A 15,286-nucleotide genomic window follows, 5' to 3' on the forward strand; every position below is an offset into this window, starting at 1 on the left:
CGGGCCGCCCTCCAGTCCGGCACCGTGGGTGCTGTGGGAGAGGCGGCGGCGGCGGCTCCTGGCAGAAGGTAGGGCAGGGACCGCGCAGGGCTCAGCTAAAGGCGTCCCTCCGATCCAGGGCGGGCGGCTGCCCCTCTGAGGCTCCATATGGCACCTTGAGTCTGCGTGTCAGTAATGGCTTCCATGAAACCAAAGCCCCATCCTGTGTCACCACGGCTTTGAGCAGGTGGCAGAATAAACCGGGTCTTAATGGCCGGTCAGAAGCCTCGTTCACCGAGTTAACGACAGCCTAATAACGCGCACTGATTCCCTGAGCGTGGGTAAACCGTTAATAAGGCTCACTGGAGGAGGCTAATGACGCTGCGTACCTGGCAGCATCAGCCTTTCATGAATTTGGGGGCTTCAAGAGTCTGGTAAGTAAATACATGTACTGAAGGATTTGGCTGACCCATATATGTCAGAGAGTTCCTCTGGGACGTCTTCAGCAGGTACAGAAGCCTTTACTACTTTCACAACACCCTTGTGAGGAAGCGCGGCTCAGCTGCAAGAGGAAGAGGGACACTTGGAGATCAGGTGCCTCAGTTAAAGGTCACAAAACTGTTCCGTGATGGAGCTGAAGATGAACCCAGTCTGCCATGTCGACTTTACCAAACCACACAGGGCCGTTTTTTAAAAAAAATTAATTCTATAGTCGCAGTTCTTTCCCCACACTAAAATACATAGTTATGCTGTTCACTGAGACTCACTAAAAGATACTTTGTTCTGGAAAGTAATTGTTCGTCTCGGGGCACATTCATTTTCTTTTTCAAAAGATATGTTAATACAGTTTGGGTATTTTTTTTTTTTCCAAAGCAAATCTGGGTTTGCTTACTTTTATATCAGAGAGACTTTAGAAGAGCGGTGAATAGGTATGCGCCTGTCATTTCTTCAGAAACAAAGTGAGACTGAGGTTTCACAGCATGCAGGGATGGAGTTTGTTTACTCTTTTAATTGGTCGTTACCTTCTCTTTTGTAAATAATTTTAAATTAGGAGGAAGTGAACTGACAAATATATGCAGTCTCATTACAGTGTCTCATCTTTCCTGATAACAGCATTAGTAGGTTATGGATTAAGTCAGTAAAAGCAGGCACACTGATTAGAAAGTCAGAAGACCTCTCACGTACATTTGTAAAAAACCCTGCACTGAGGACTGAAAATGAAGTGGTTTACACACCTGTTGTCTCAGGTACATTCTATATCACACCTTCATTGGTGACTTACCTGTTCATTTGGTTTCCTGTTCCAGAATGTGATTGCAGGAGGAGGAATCAGAGTATATTTAAAAAAAAAACCAAACCAACAAACAACCCAAACTGAAAAAGCTATAGAGAGAGAGGAAGAGAGATTTGGGCAGAGCTTGGACATGGCACAATAAATGTGAATCATTAACAGGCAAAGAAAGGATGAATAGTTACAGGGGAGGACAAAGGTTATAGTGATATACACAGAGGAGCAATCCAGAAAGCTGTATTCTATGGGAAGCTAGATTATTTAAAACACATTTTTGGAAGGGATTTAAACTAGAAGAAGGACTTGACTAGTTTGGAGAAGTTTAGGTGCAGCCAAAAAGTGATCCAGGAGGGAAAATGCAAAGAATATGTCAATACTAGTTCTATGTAGAGCTATTATCTTACCTGTGTTAGACATCTCCTGATGGTAATATCCAAAGATACCCCAGCAATATATGAGTGATGTAACCGGCACATCAGTTACTGCCACCTCATCGACATTCATCTTCCCCAAAGAGTTTTTGTTTTGGTAGGTAGGGGATGTTTTTAATATTCTTACTGGGAGTTAGAAAACAGATGGACTATTTAATAGGGGACGACAGTCATGTAGGACAGGAAAAAGAACTTCACTTTAATATGCAATTAATTGGGGGCACTGACAGCTATTTTAAAAATGTATGGGGGGAGGGAGGATTTCCTGCTCAAATAGAGGAAGCAACACTTGAAAACAGAAACAAACTTAAATCTACGGGAAAAAAAAGTGGCACACTGTTTGGGAGAGTATAAGGCTGAACTGTGTAGTCACTGTGTACAAAATGAGGAAAAATTACTGGATGAACACTTTATACAGTGTTTCCACTAACACTGGTGATATTAATGCAAAACTAGAAAACTGATGCCACAGCTCAATGTGTATATTTTTAGTATAGTACTACACAAAACAGCAGTCCTGTTTTGTCTGGAGAGGCAAAATGTAAAAAAGCTAACATAACATTTCCTTCTGCTTTATTAATATTTCTCTACGCTCAGTTATAATACTTGGATTCCTAACCTTGTATGGCTCCATACGCACATTTTATACATCACTAGAGTAACAAGTCACATTTCATTCTCCAAAGACAAAAAGGCAGCAGAGCACAAAATACATGTCTAGCCCTGAGTTCCCCTTACTTGCAACTGTGGGGCACTTCTACCACATTTTCTTTTTTTTTTAGCTCCACATTTTCCTTACATCATGGTTCTCAGTTGGACGTAGGCAAAATCAGGTGTTATCTCTATGACGCAAATAAACTGGAGCAGGAAACACACACTTCCCCACCTCATCTTTTGGAGTGAAAAAAAATACTGGTGGGGTAACCCAGTGGTCAGGAGCTTCAAATTGGTTTGGACAGATGTCTGAAGGCTGCATAGCCTGATGACCTTCCCTGCTAATCCCAAGTATTTCCTTCTCTTCCTACAGGCTACCTCTTCTCTTCTCTGGTTCTCCCATTTCCTCTCCCTCTCCGATGCACCCTGTATCACCAGGCGTCAGCAGTAGGGTTGGATTCCGCTCCTGCAGTGAATGAGATTATTTCCTCCTCCATCTCCTTTTCCTCTTCCCCCATTGCTGCCAACTCCTGCAGTAGTCGGTGTTTTTTCTTAAAGCCTCAGGTGCAGGAATTATGTGATTACACAGGAATTTCATCTTCCATTGAGAATAAAATGTCCCTAGCTACTGAAAACTCAGTGCAACAGAAGACAAATACAAATAACGATCCGCTTCTGGATGTAGGGAAAAGGTTGCTTTGATTTCTGAATGCTTGAACTTGACAACATGGTCCCTGTCCTGGCTGCTCTTATATGCAACAGCATTTGGTGCCAGGTATAGTTAACTGTAGCCATGGAGCCAGAGCACCCAGCTGTTGCGGTGGGAGGAAAGATTCATTCCAAATTGCATTTTTGTCTGAGCTGTTCAGGGCAGGAATGCCCATGCACAGGGCAGAGGCACAAGACAAGGAAAATGAAGCTGTGACAGCTCTGAATCCCTTATGCTGACAATGCTGTAGTAATATTAGAGCTCCAATAGTCCCTCTTTATAGTAAAACAACCTGTATAAATAGGACCTTGTGGAAGTAATATCAACTGATACTCTGATCTTTAGACCTTCTGCATTGCTGCATACTTTGGAGCTCTCACTGTTCCTGTCCAGTTGACAGAGATACTGATAACCAGCTGGAGGAGTGATTCATAATTATTAAAAGCCCAGAGGTGATGGGAGGGAAGGCACCTCTGCCTTAACTCACACAGAGCAGTGACCTCTCACCTATATTTACTGAGTGGTTTGCTGGATCAAACTGGGGCAGAAATAAGGTCCCAACTTCCTAGTATGGATTAATTTGGTTTCAGAAGAAGTGAGTTTATGTGTAATTTCTATGGGGCAGAGTTACAGAATATATCTCATACCAAGTTGTTTACACAAAGTTGATGAAAACTGCAGCTCAAAGCACTATATAAAAATAACACAAGTAAGTAAAATTAAATTGGTGTTGTTTTACAAAATCAAAGGTAGAAGGAAAGAGCAAGAGAAAATTCAGTCATGGTTTAGGAGTATCCAGCAATATACCATAAAGTCCTTTCAGTCCAGTGCTAGAATGTTTTCACCTCCAAAAAATCTAGACTGCATGGGCAGAGACTAAAAGAAAATTACTGTGAACTAAATATCTAAGCTACTAAATAAGGACTATTGAAGAGAATATTCAAATACGAGCATTACTTGAGAGTCTAGTCACCTGCATACCTACTCCACATTAGCTGTTAAAGAAAACTCAAAAGTTTTAAGTATCTGCAACAGGATATGGACTTTTTACTGTTAGGAAATGTGCCCAAGTCCAGCCCAGGCTAGAAATGACTCATTACGTGATAGATATTGAGTTTTGTATTAATCACACCCATTCTAGTTCCTGCTATTCACTGTCATGGATCATCACTAAAATCTGAAGGATCAGATGAAGGCTGAGGGTTAGGTCTCCATGGAATTTATAATTTCTCATTACAAATATCTCTGGATTGGAGAAGAGGCTTGGGATTTCCCTGTGTGGATAAACAGGAGGCATTGGTTCCCAGAAGAGTGAGCTAGTCAGCAGTGTTAAGACTAACTTTAAAATGCAACAGTCCAAACACTAAAGTGGGATAAAGTGGATAGAGTGGTCTGTGTACCATGCAAGGAGGTTAAAAATATGCATATCATGTGCTGTTACCAGTGGTTACCAAACAGGGAGATTCTTTTTTATTAACTCTTTCAGAATGAATACTCTCTTTGTTGTTGTTGCATCTGCAAGGAGTTTTTGTTCCCAGATGTTTATTCTCAGCCCTGTAGTTCTTGTGTAAGTAGTCTTCCCCAAATGTGGTCCTAGCTCTATGCAATGATTTAAGAGTGTTTTCAGGCTGCTTGGCCCACTAGTTCTTGTTGTTAGTCCACTTCCAGCTTTCTGAACATGCACATGTTCTTCTCGTGATTTCTAGACGGTGTCCTGTGGCAGTCCCCAGTATTGCTGAGCTTCTCCTGGCTGGTAGGGCATTTCATCAGAAGTGAAGACTCACAGTCTTCAAGAGAAAGATTTCCAGCTAGCCCCTGGAGAAGCACTTACCATTTGTCAGTGTCTTTTCATCACCCTCCTACACCCCATCACCACCCACAGCTCTGAGAGGTGTTGGTGATCTCCCCCTTGTCATCCAAGAGCAGCGAGAAGGAAAGTGGTCTCTTGAAATTGCACTCCAGTGCCATCTGAAATGCCTCCAAATGTGTGCCTGTGTTTCTGTTTCATTGACAATGTTGTCTCACACATTTGGGGGATGAGAGAACAAGTCAAGGCAGAGGCCTTTCCCACCAGGGTGAAAGGGGCAGGACTCTTAGACAGACAAAACCCTAGCAAACTCTTTCAGTGCTTTAAAGGCTAATGACAACACATTTGAAAAAAAAAAAAAAAATTGACCCATTTAAGATAAATTCTGTGTATTTTGCTTGCATGAATAGAGTTGCTAATGTTAGCAGGAAGAAGATGAGGAGAATGTGTCACTACTCACTTCCCTCTGCATTTGAATTTTCTGTGATACATGCATTTTTCACTTAGAAGTTGACAGACCTTTTCAAAAAGAACCTTTATTTTTATTTTCCCCCATAAAACCCAGGAAACCCATGGATGATAGGCTGGCAGTAGTGACCAGCATGGAATAATCATCCCTATAATACAGTTAAGAGCATATAGAAGAGGATCTGCAGGATCCACGTCATCTATGTAGAGGAATGAAGAGGCTCTGGACCTGGGCATTTGGCTGACAGACCACTGCAGTAGTGATGCTGTTGGTACGTGGGGCATTCAAACAGGTTGTCTGTCAACATGCTTTTGTGTCCCTAATTGTGTACATCCAAGTTTGGTCTTCACCTCTAGGAAACTGTGTCTGTGTACCTGTTGCTATTTCTCTATTGGGTCTGGCTCTTAACTCTAAGATTTGTAGCTTGCAATTTCCTTTCGCAGGCTCAGCCTTTCTGTGGTCCTTTCTAGTTTTGTCACCACTAAGATCCCTGATCTTGTTTAGGACTTCAGCCACTGTTGGCTCAAGAATGTGGGGCTATGTCCTGGATCAGACATAACATTGTTGGAAGTGAAACAGTAGCTACGGATACCATCTGCTCAGGATACTGTGTCAGTGCTATCCCCTGGCTTTGCTATTGCTAGCCAGATTAGCTGAAGCAATAGGAAAGTTAGCAAAGCAAAGCAACAGGGGCTGGGTTATGTTTATTATACTCTGTTTTGGTCAAAATAGCCAGTACCTTCTGAATCTGACCAGCTCAAAACACAAGTGAAAGCTGAACATGAAGCAAGCACCAGGCAAGGCTGGGGAAGTGTCTTCTGGTTAGTTACCCGATCCTCTTTGACATGCCCTGTTTCAGCAGCAAGAACATATGGCCCAGTGGGCATACTCAAACCAGAAAACATAAGTGCTAAGCCAGAAGATCTCGACTAGTTTTAACATCTCCTAAACCCCGAGGCAAGACCCCGAGGAATACCTTGTGTGGGGCAGTGGGGTCACGCGCAGCTAGGAAGCCCCCCAGGACAGCGTAGGCTGCAGCTGTGGCCCCACTGCGTTGCTGTGGAGCAGCACTGAGCTGCTAAGAGCTGCTGAGCTGAGCTCAACATTTAACCCCAGACAGTCCTCAGGGGTCCTGGCCCTCTCCCAGCCATGGTGTCCTGCCAGGGTCGTGTATCTGCTGCTCACCTGGCCACAGAGCACTCCCAGGCCAGAGGACAGCAAACTGCCCAGCCCCTGCAAGCTCGGCTGTTGCAAGGAGGACAGAGATGGTCTCATTCAAGGAGCTATTACTGGTCAGTAAGCATACTGCAGTGGCTGCTCCCTGCTTACTTACCCTGCATCTGCTCATGAAAAACACCACTGAAACCAGTCTTGGGCCGTTATCTTTGCCTGGGACTCCAAGACTGGGATTTGGGTTTTTTTGTTAAAGTAGGTTTTCTAAAGGGGCAGATAATTGTTGTTCATTCTTGAATTTAAAAAAAATAATAAATCTTTCTTGTGATGTATAATTTTCTTGCATAATTTCGAATTTGTTTCCCCTCTGCTTCACTCACTACAAGTGTGGGGCAGGGACCCAGCACAGCATCTGGGAAGCTGCTGCAGTCCCACAGCTGGGCTGAATGCCCACAGCAGCTTGGGTGCCGCTGGAGCTGGAAGGAGAGGTGGCTGCCCAGGTGTCATCTATTGAAGGAAAGAAATGCCTAAAGCAGCATGTACTTAAGGTTACCACCTCCCAGATGGTCCTTTACTCAGGACATCCCAATATTCTTCTAGTTATGGAGCAGGGCTTTGGGCTTAGGTTTCCTCTGAGAAGCCAAAGAAATGTTTACCATTTTCTGTAATAGAAGCAAAGTTTAAATGAATTATTATAATGATATCCAGAGACTGTGTGTCTTAGATTTTACCACACAATCATAAACGCAATCAATGTCAATGACTTCCATTTAATTTCAGACAAAGTTTGCTTTTAAATACCACAGCAGATTTGACACGGCCAATGATAAATGGAATGCAATTAGTTCTACTATTTGCTTTAATGATATGCTAAATTATTTCTTACAACAGACCATTTATTATCCAAAGCTAATGGTTATACTCTTGCATTTAACAAGTCTAATATATCTTAAACCATGGCAAACTGATAAGTTTCAAATTGAGATATTACAGTCTAGAAAAAAAGTCATTCCATGAATGAATTCCATCTAATAAATCCTTGCCAAGACCCAAGTCACCATTTTCACAAAGAAGTCTTAAACTGTAACAATTTTATATGTATTTCTCATCGCATAAATAAAAAAAAAACTTAATTATGCTGCCTCATAGTGATTTACAGTCATTTAATATATAATCTTAAGGAAAATGTCTGAATTTAAATGTTCTTATGACATTTTTAACATAATGCTTCTTCTAATTGCTGACAAGACAATCTTTTTTTTTTTTTTCCCTGAAATTTATCAAGAGTTTATCACAGTAGTTGCAAATTAATGAAGAGAATGTAGTCCCTGAGAATACAAATATTTGATCTTATGAATTGTTAGTCCTTATACTGCAATGTTGCTTGCCATGGAGCTTACCCAAGTGTTCTACATTCTGAATTTCCATCACCCTTTTCCTTCAGTATATGCCTTCTTCATGTGGAGCTAATCCATATAATGAGGGATGTAAATTACTTATAAAATAAAAAGCTGAAAACAGGTAGCAGCAGAGCACCTGGTCCTGGAAATCATATTTTGGCTGAAAACATAAGTGTCTGTACTTATGGAAAAATTACTTACACAAATCTTATCATTTCTGCAAGGTACTAAAGCTACCTTGTGAATGCCAGGCTTTGATATTTCAATGCCTGTTAAATTTCCATGGTGGCAAAAGCAGGGGACACATAAAATACCAGATCTCCAAGACTGGAAAATCTTCCTGCAGTTAACTGCTACAGTGGAAAGTGTATTGCGTTTTTTAATGTGCCACATTACACTGACATCCTTGAGTCTTTAAAAAAAAAGAGCAACACATAATTACCACAGGGACTTTAAAAATTCCACTGTAAGATTTTAAAAAAATTTATTTCTTCATATTTTTCACTCATCCCGATTTCCTTTTATCATCAAAGGACAGGTCTGTCCCACCTTGATTTGTTTAATTCCAGGTTTCAAAATAATACAGGCACAGCAAATTCTGGTTGCTATTTAGAGAAAATTAATTCCTTTCATAACATGACGGTTACAGAAGGGGGCATTTAATTCCCCTTTCTGCGGTTACCTTAATAAGGACAAGCCAGGCCCTGGGCCATCTACACCAGGGCACTCTGCCCCAGTCACTCCACATTCACTCACCTGGCCCCTCCCAAACTCCCTTTGCTCTCCCAGTCCTTCCTTCCTTCCTTTCCACCTGCGCCTGGCTGCAGCCCCACCAGGCACATCTCTAAATCTTACACTCTTCTGCAATTTCCCTAATATTTCCTCTTCCTTCTATTTATGTAATTCCTTGGGGATTTTTTTCTCATCCTAGTACCTTCCCCCATTTTCTGAGCTCCATGTCTTCTTGCTCCTTGTTGTGCAGGGAACTCTTCTTCTCAAGAGTTTAATCCCCCTGAAGATGATAGGAAGAGGTGTTCACCAGGATAAGGCCAAACTCAGAAAATGTACCAGTGTTTCATGATGAACACTTAAACCCACCCCAAATACCGTATAGTTCTCAGTAAAATCTTAAAAACTAGCAACCATGGATTGTTCCTTCTGCCAAGGACTACATAGAAATGGGGATGTAACAGCATTTTAGCATTTTTCTCTAGGAGAAAAAGAAATGGACTAGACATTCAAATCATCTGCTGTCCATACAATGTGGTCATAAATCTGTTCACTTTAAATAAAAGCAGCAACTGCAACAGGGTGATTTGACATGGGTAATCCCACTTGCAGGACCACAGCTAAAACGCTGACCATTTACTCTAAAGTTCTGTCTCGTTGTTGTCTCTGTAAGGCATCTGGTTTCTAAATTCTGATCAGAAAAATATTCCCATCATCCAGATGATATCCTGCCTCCTGCCAACCTTTTGGCTGGGATAACGTTTCCTTGAGGTTCTCCGTCTAGATAAAAGAGCACTCAACAAACTCCACATGACTGAGCTAGGGCTGCTCAAAGCAGCAAGCTCTGCTTCTCTCGTGTAAAACTCCACAGTACATATCACCCCTGCATTTATCACAGCAAGATTCATAAGGATTTTTGACAGATGAGACGTAACTTCTAAACTTCAATTTTCCAACAGAAATACCAGAAAGTGGCAGGCTGCTGTTTCTTTGTCAGTTTGAAGGAAGGCTACAGATACTGATAGTAGCAGTCTATCCTTGCAGCAAAGGCAATCCATACTTGCTATACCTTCCCCTTGGCTCTGGTTGGATACAGCTCTTGTGATTTTAGTGCTCCAAAGTCTCTGCATTTCTCCAGGGTAGCACCTGTCTTTTTCTAGGGAGTCATGTCAGAAGTCCCATCTGCAGCAGGTCTTTCACCTTTTTCTTCCAAGTAAAAGGATTTATTTAGCAAATAGAGTCCTCTTCTTTTGGTGGGAGGACATTGGATAAAGCTCACATTCTGCTTATATTTTTTTTCTGCAGCAGAGTGGCCACTTGCACCAAGATGAGGTGTCAGCAGGAGCTCAGCAATCATCTGCTCTGTCTAGCCAGTCAGCAATGGCTTGGACCAGCCACAGCATGCACTGCCTCCTCCCTGTGGCCCTTGGCAAGCTACTGTGAGCAAGGGGTGTTAGGGTATATGCGGATAACCCAGGGCTGTGGAAAAGGAGGGAGACAGGGATGTGATAAGATGATCTGGGATTTCTGCAGTATGAAAAATAAGGTACAAATCATGGGAAGCAACTGTGGTTACTGCTGCTGTCCATAGAGCAAATTGTCTCTTCCTACCTCACCTTAGATGAGCTTCTGTGGGATGGTGGCACCACAAAGCTGTGGCACCCATGTACCGTTTCAATTCACCAAAGTCCCATATGGAAGATTTAAATCACACATTCACATAGCATCCTTAATGACCCAATGAGTGAAGTATAAAGTAAAGGTAGTAAAGTGCTGCAGTGAAATCCCTTAGGACATTGATGAGAAAGCACGCAGCTCTGCTTCCCGCAAGACGGGTGCTAATTTCTTCTGATGGTGGTACCAAGCTGTCACTGTGGCTGCTTGCTTTAGCACGAGATGCCAGCTGCACGATACCATTAGCATTCCTCATCAGCCGTGGCTTATGTCTCTCTCTGTGCACAGTGTTGGAAAACCAGGTCATTCTCTTGGCTCATCCTCCTCTGATAACTCCTCTTTTCTTCCACTGCCGGGAAGCTGAGGACAGCATAATTAGTTTTCACTAATGTTCAGCTCTACGTGCAACTGCTTTTGGCTCAAGCCAAAAATGAAGTTTTCGCATAGTTTGCATGCCCTAATAGGAGGGAAGCTTGAGACAAATTTGAGACGTACCCATTTGCCTTCTATTATAATGATTCAGCTGATATTTTTCAAAAGACCTCAAAGAATACTAATGACATGTTAAGCTTCCAGTACTTGCAGAACAGAAAATAAATGAGCAAGATTCCAATGAAAATACAAAGTTATATATCTACCCATGCCAGATAACAACTGGTACTGCAAGGCTGTCATAACAAGCAACCCAAAATCATGTCCTTAAGCAGGAAAACTGCCCAAAGTTGTACTTAACTGCTTGGGGTTTGCAGGCAGATGAGAATCCTGATATTCCAAAGAAGCTGCAGGGGAAAATAAAACAGAAAAAGTCAACACAAACCCCAGATCAGAAGTTCAGCTTTTCATAATCAGACAGTGGAAATTATGACTTTTAAACCTGCGAGGAATAAATTTTCAGAGGACTGTATGAAGCGTGGTATAGAGAGATAAAACAACAAACCTTACTAAAGGGGAGTGATTTTGTGCTGTGGGTAAAAGCATAAACCTAAATGCCCATGAAAAATTATCTGGATGGTACAGGGGAGCTTGTATATTGGCAGAGTAACTGTATTGATAATTAAAGCTGCATTAATGTGCTTGAATGATGCTCTGAAAGTGTCACTGTAATGGAGGTCACAGCATCAACTAAAGCAGCTAGGCTGTGAGAGGAGGAGCTATGAGCTAGAGACTCCTTGCCAGGAATGTGTTTAGAGTTTGACATGCTGGAACACTATTAAAAATAACATGATTTTAATAATAATAATAATAATAATAATAATAATAATAATAATAATAATAATACAACAACCCCTGCAATATTAGTATACACTACAATAATTGCAAAATGACCAAATTATGTGCAGTATTTCAGGAGATAAAAATGAAGCAGAGAACGCATTAACAGTTATTCATGTCTCCTCATTTCCCCATGGGCTCTTTGGAAAGAAGCACATCAAGTTTCAATGAACTACATTGTGTTTTGTACACCTTGGGAAGCTGGAAAAGCTCAGAGGGACCCTGAAATTACAGTTGGAATTGATGACACTGGAAACATTTAAATTCCTCTTTCACAATGATTTAGGTTAGGAAGTCCTAAACATGGGGTATAAGCTGTCCAACCTATGCAAACAAATACGGATCCATTCATTCAATTAGGTGAAAGTTACAGCTCACCGGGAGAAAAATATCAGCCAGAAGAGTTTGCAGATGGAGTTAGTGGGAATACCTGTGCTTCCAAAGAGAGTTAAATGTTTTCCAGAAAATTCATACTTAAGCATAGGTGATCCTAGCTGCCCAAATTCAGCAGAGTAATTTTACAGAAGCTTCACAGAATCACAGAATCATGTAGGTTGGAAAAGACCTTGAAGATCAGCCAGTCCAACCCTTAACCTAACACTGACAGTTCCCAACTACACCAGATCCCTCAGCGCTATGTCAACCCGACTCTTAAACACCTCCAGGGATGGGGACTCCACGACTGTCCTGGGCAGCCCCAGATAAAATATTTATTCAGATATAATAATTTTACCATCGCCATTATTGAGATAGTATTTGGCCCAAAAGGCCACAGAGCAGTTAAACTTGTCATAACAACTCCAGATATATACTCCAACTCCAGAAGCCCAAGTTCAAGGTATACTTCAGATGTGTGGTGCTAATTGCATATATTATTTTTCAGCTTCATCTCTTGCAAGCCATCAGGTTACAAATAGATCCTGAATAACTCATTTTAATAATTCAAATGACATATTACCTGTTCCCTGAAGTGGTTAATTTAATAAAAGCTATTTCAGTGATATCCACAATCAGTAGCAATGTAATAATATTATCTCAATCTTCTGTTTTGTATGAAAACGTTGTTTTGGTTCACAAGGGGGCAATCACAATTTTGTACATATACAAGACCAATATTGAGGACTTAAGGGTTACAGATGATGCACAAAGGATTAATTCAAAGACCCCCAGGACAGAAATCCGTCTTTGAATCTTTTCCAGATCTGGACCTTGAATGTTAATTGTGCTTAAAATGCAATTTGCAGCAGAGTATACTACCACGACTGGGCTTTTCTTATGCATTGCAAAAAAAAAGTGAGATAAAGAAATGTCTCTGACACCTTTAGACCCAGATTCTTGCAGCCTATATTCTTTGGTGATATTTAGGCTATGTAAATATGGGCAGTATAAGTGGTGGTCTTATTTGTAATGCAGCTATTGAGCTGTTAGGAAGAAACCTAAACCTTGCAGTTGCCTCCTCCCATAAAACAAACAGTGCCTTCTCCATCACCAGAGGTGCAGAGTTAAGTACCCTGTAGTCAGACCTTGTACTGAAGAGGATCATGTGTAAAAAGCACTGCTCTAGGAATAAACTCTGTAAATGGAAAGAATACAAGAAGCTACAAATTTTTAATATGTTTTAATACACATATTCAGCAGGGGAAAGAAAAAGAGATTTCCATATTCACACCATGTTACAATAAATGCCCTTTAAAAACATTGCATAAGATACTCTAATAGCTCTGGTTTAATTCATTATTCATGCCTTATGGTTTTCTTTACAGACAGAGGGTCACCTCATTCCACTGCCAGCCCTTGGCCAGCTGCTGGTGTTGGCACTCTGGGGCTCATCCGGCAAGCGATACGCATCCAGGCTCTACCAGGCCATTTATCAGTTACTAACACAACTGAGTAGAGACTTCCAAGGCAGAATAAAGTGACAAGAGCAGAGGACACATACTGTAAAAATCTAACCAGCCATTGTAACATACACAGCTTGAGTTTGCATATTAGCTTCTTCGTTTGTCTTTCTCTAACAGATGATACTTCTATTCCATAGTAAATGAACAACATTATTTGGTATTTTGTATATGATTAAAAGCTAAGAAAAAAAAGCCTAGGTCCTCTTCTATTCTTATTTCTTGCACCCAGTGATCTTAAAGTTTTCACCAAACTGTTGCACTAATATTCTTGTAGTCACATATTGGGAAGCAGGAAGAGTAGAAAACACTAGAAACAGAATCACACAATACCCTGAGTTGGGAGGGACCCACTGAGGAACACTGAATCCAACTCCTCTCTCCATACAGAGAAACCCAAATGTTAAACTGTTTATCTAAAAGTGTGTTCCAAATGCTTCTTGAACACCAACAGGCTTGGGGCCATGTTCCAGTACAGATCTCTGACAATATGACCTGAAAGCTATGCAAAGAGACCTTTTGTTCACAGCACTGTCATGAAGAGCACAACCCTTTGCTGGGGTTGTGCAATTGTGTTGCAAGGGCATGAGGGGGTAATCATTAGTTGTGTAGGAAAAGTAGGTCTGTGGGACTGAGTTCAGGCCCCAGGATCTGAACACAAGCCAGCATGGTGGAGCTGCTCAAGTAGAAGACTTTGCTTCAAAGCTGGTGGAGGCACCACCACGGTAACACCTGCAGCCATTCTTCTCCAGAAGGTTTGGCTCCAGTGCCTGTGGCCCATTAATGTTTATGCAGTGTGATACATTACAAATAAAAAGCAGTTCTGTGTGGGTCCTTTGTCCTGCTGGTGATGAGGAGATTCTTTCCGTGATTCCATCCACGTTGGTGTCTTTTATAGGAAGAATGGTTTCTAGAGCATTCATGTCTCACAAAAAATGTTGCAGAAAGAGCCTGTGATCTTTAGGATCCTGAAAACTGTAGCTGTAACAGAGCAAGATCTGCCTTCCTTCACCAGCCTTTTCATCAAGAGAATATTTTTTATGCAGATATCTTTATTTGCCTCTATCTTATCACAGTTATATATCTAAAGCATCACTGCCCTGAATGTTATGCATGCATTGTAGTCTTCAGTCCCATGGGGCATACAAAGCACTCACCTCATAGGTATAGCCAAACTGAGAAGGAAGATTCATGGGCCTTCTTTTTAATAAAATAAAATGATGGGGCCACTTCCCTCTGCCTGAAGATATATTTTAAACAAGAAAATAATCTGATGAAAATATTCTGAAAAAGGACAGGGAAACAAGTAACCTGGTAAAGTGCCTGGCTCTTTGGACAGTAATATCGCTGAACAAAGAACCATCTTCTCACTCTGTGCATCATAAATCCTATCCTCAGTTCTTAAAGCGTTCACAAATAACCTTTCAAAATAGAACATAAACCCAGTTTCTGCATATCCATGTCATAGGCTAAAAACAAGGGCTTCTTCCAGGAGAAAGCCTTGCTTCTCCAGCATCACCATACATTACCATAAGCTCCTACACTTTTTGGACGATGGCTGATGCTGAAAAGAAAGTTTTATTACTGAAAGAATTTTCAGAATATTACAGAAATTATTTTAAAATGCCATCCCAAAGTACTTACATGGCATGGTCCTAAAAGACATATGTCTAGTAAGAGCTGTATTCATAAGCACAGGACAATTTTTGTATTTGTGTGCTTTTAGAAGAGAAAAGGATTTAGACCAGCACTTGTAAATTCATAGCTGATCCTTTAAGGATGATGTAGTCTCTACAGAGC

The 15,286-nt window shown here is 41.3% G+C and overlaps 1 long non-coding RNA gene across 1 annotated transcript; it reads left to right on the plus strand.

Annotated features, from left to right (window-relative positions):
* The first annotated feature begins 11 nt into the window (after positions 1-11).
* LOC113477217 lies at positions 12-6,814 on the plus strand. Its single transcript, XR_003397858.1, has 2 exons — positions 12-413; positions 5,437-6,814. It is a non-coding gene; the product is annotated as an uncharacterized LOC113477217 (long non-coding RNA).
* Positions 6,815-15,286: the final 8,472 nt, after the last annotated feature.

The sequence above is a fragment of the Athene cunicularia genome (assembly GCF_003259725.1).
Source record: "Athene cunicularia isolate RWA chromosome 2 unlocalized genomic scaffold, athCun1 chr2_part1, whole genome shotgun sequence".
Classification (NCBI taxonomy): Eukaryota; Metazoa; Chordata; class Aves; order Strigiformes; family Strigidae; genus Athene; species Athene cunicularia.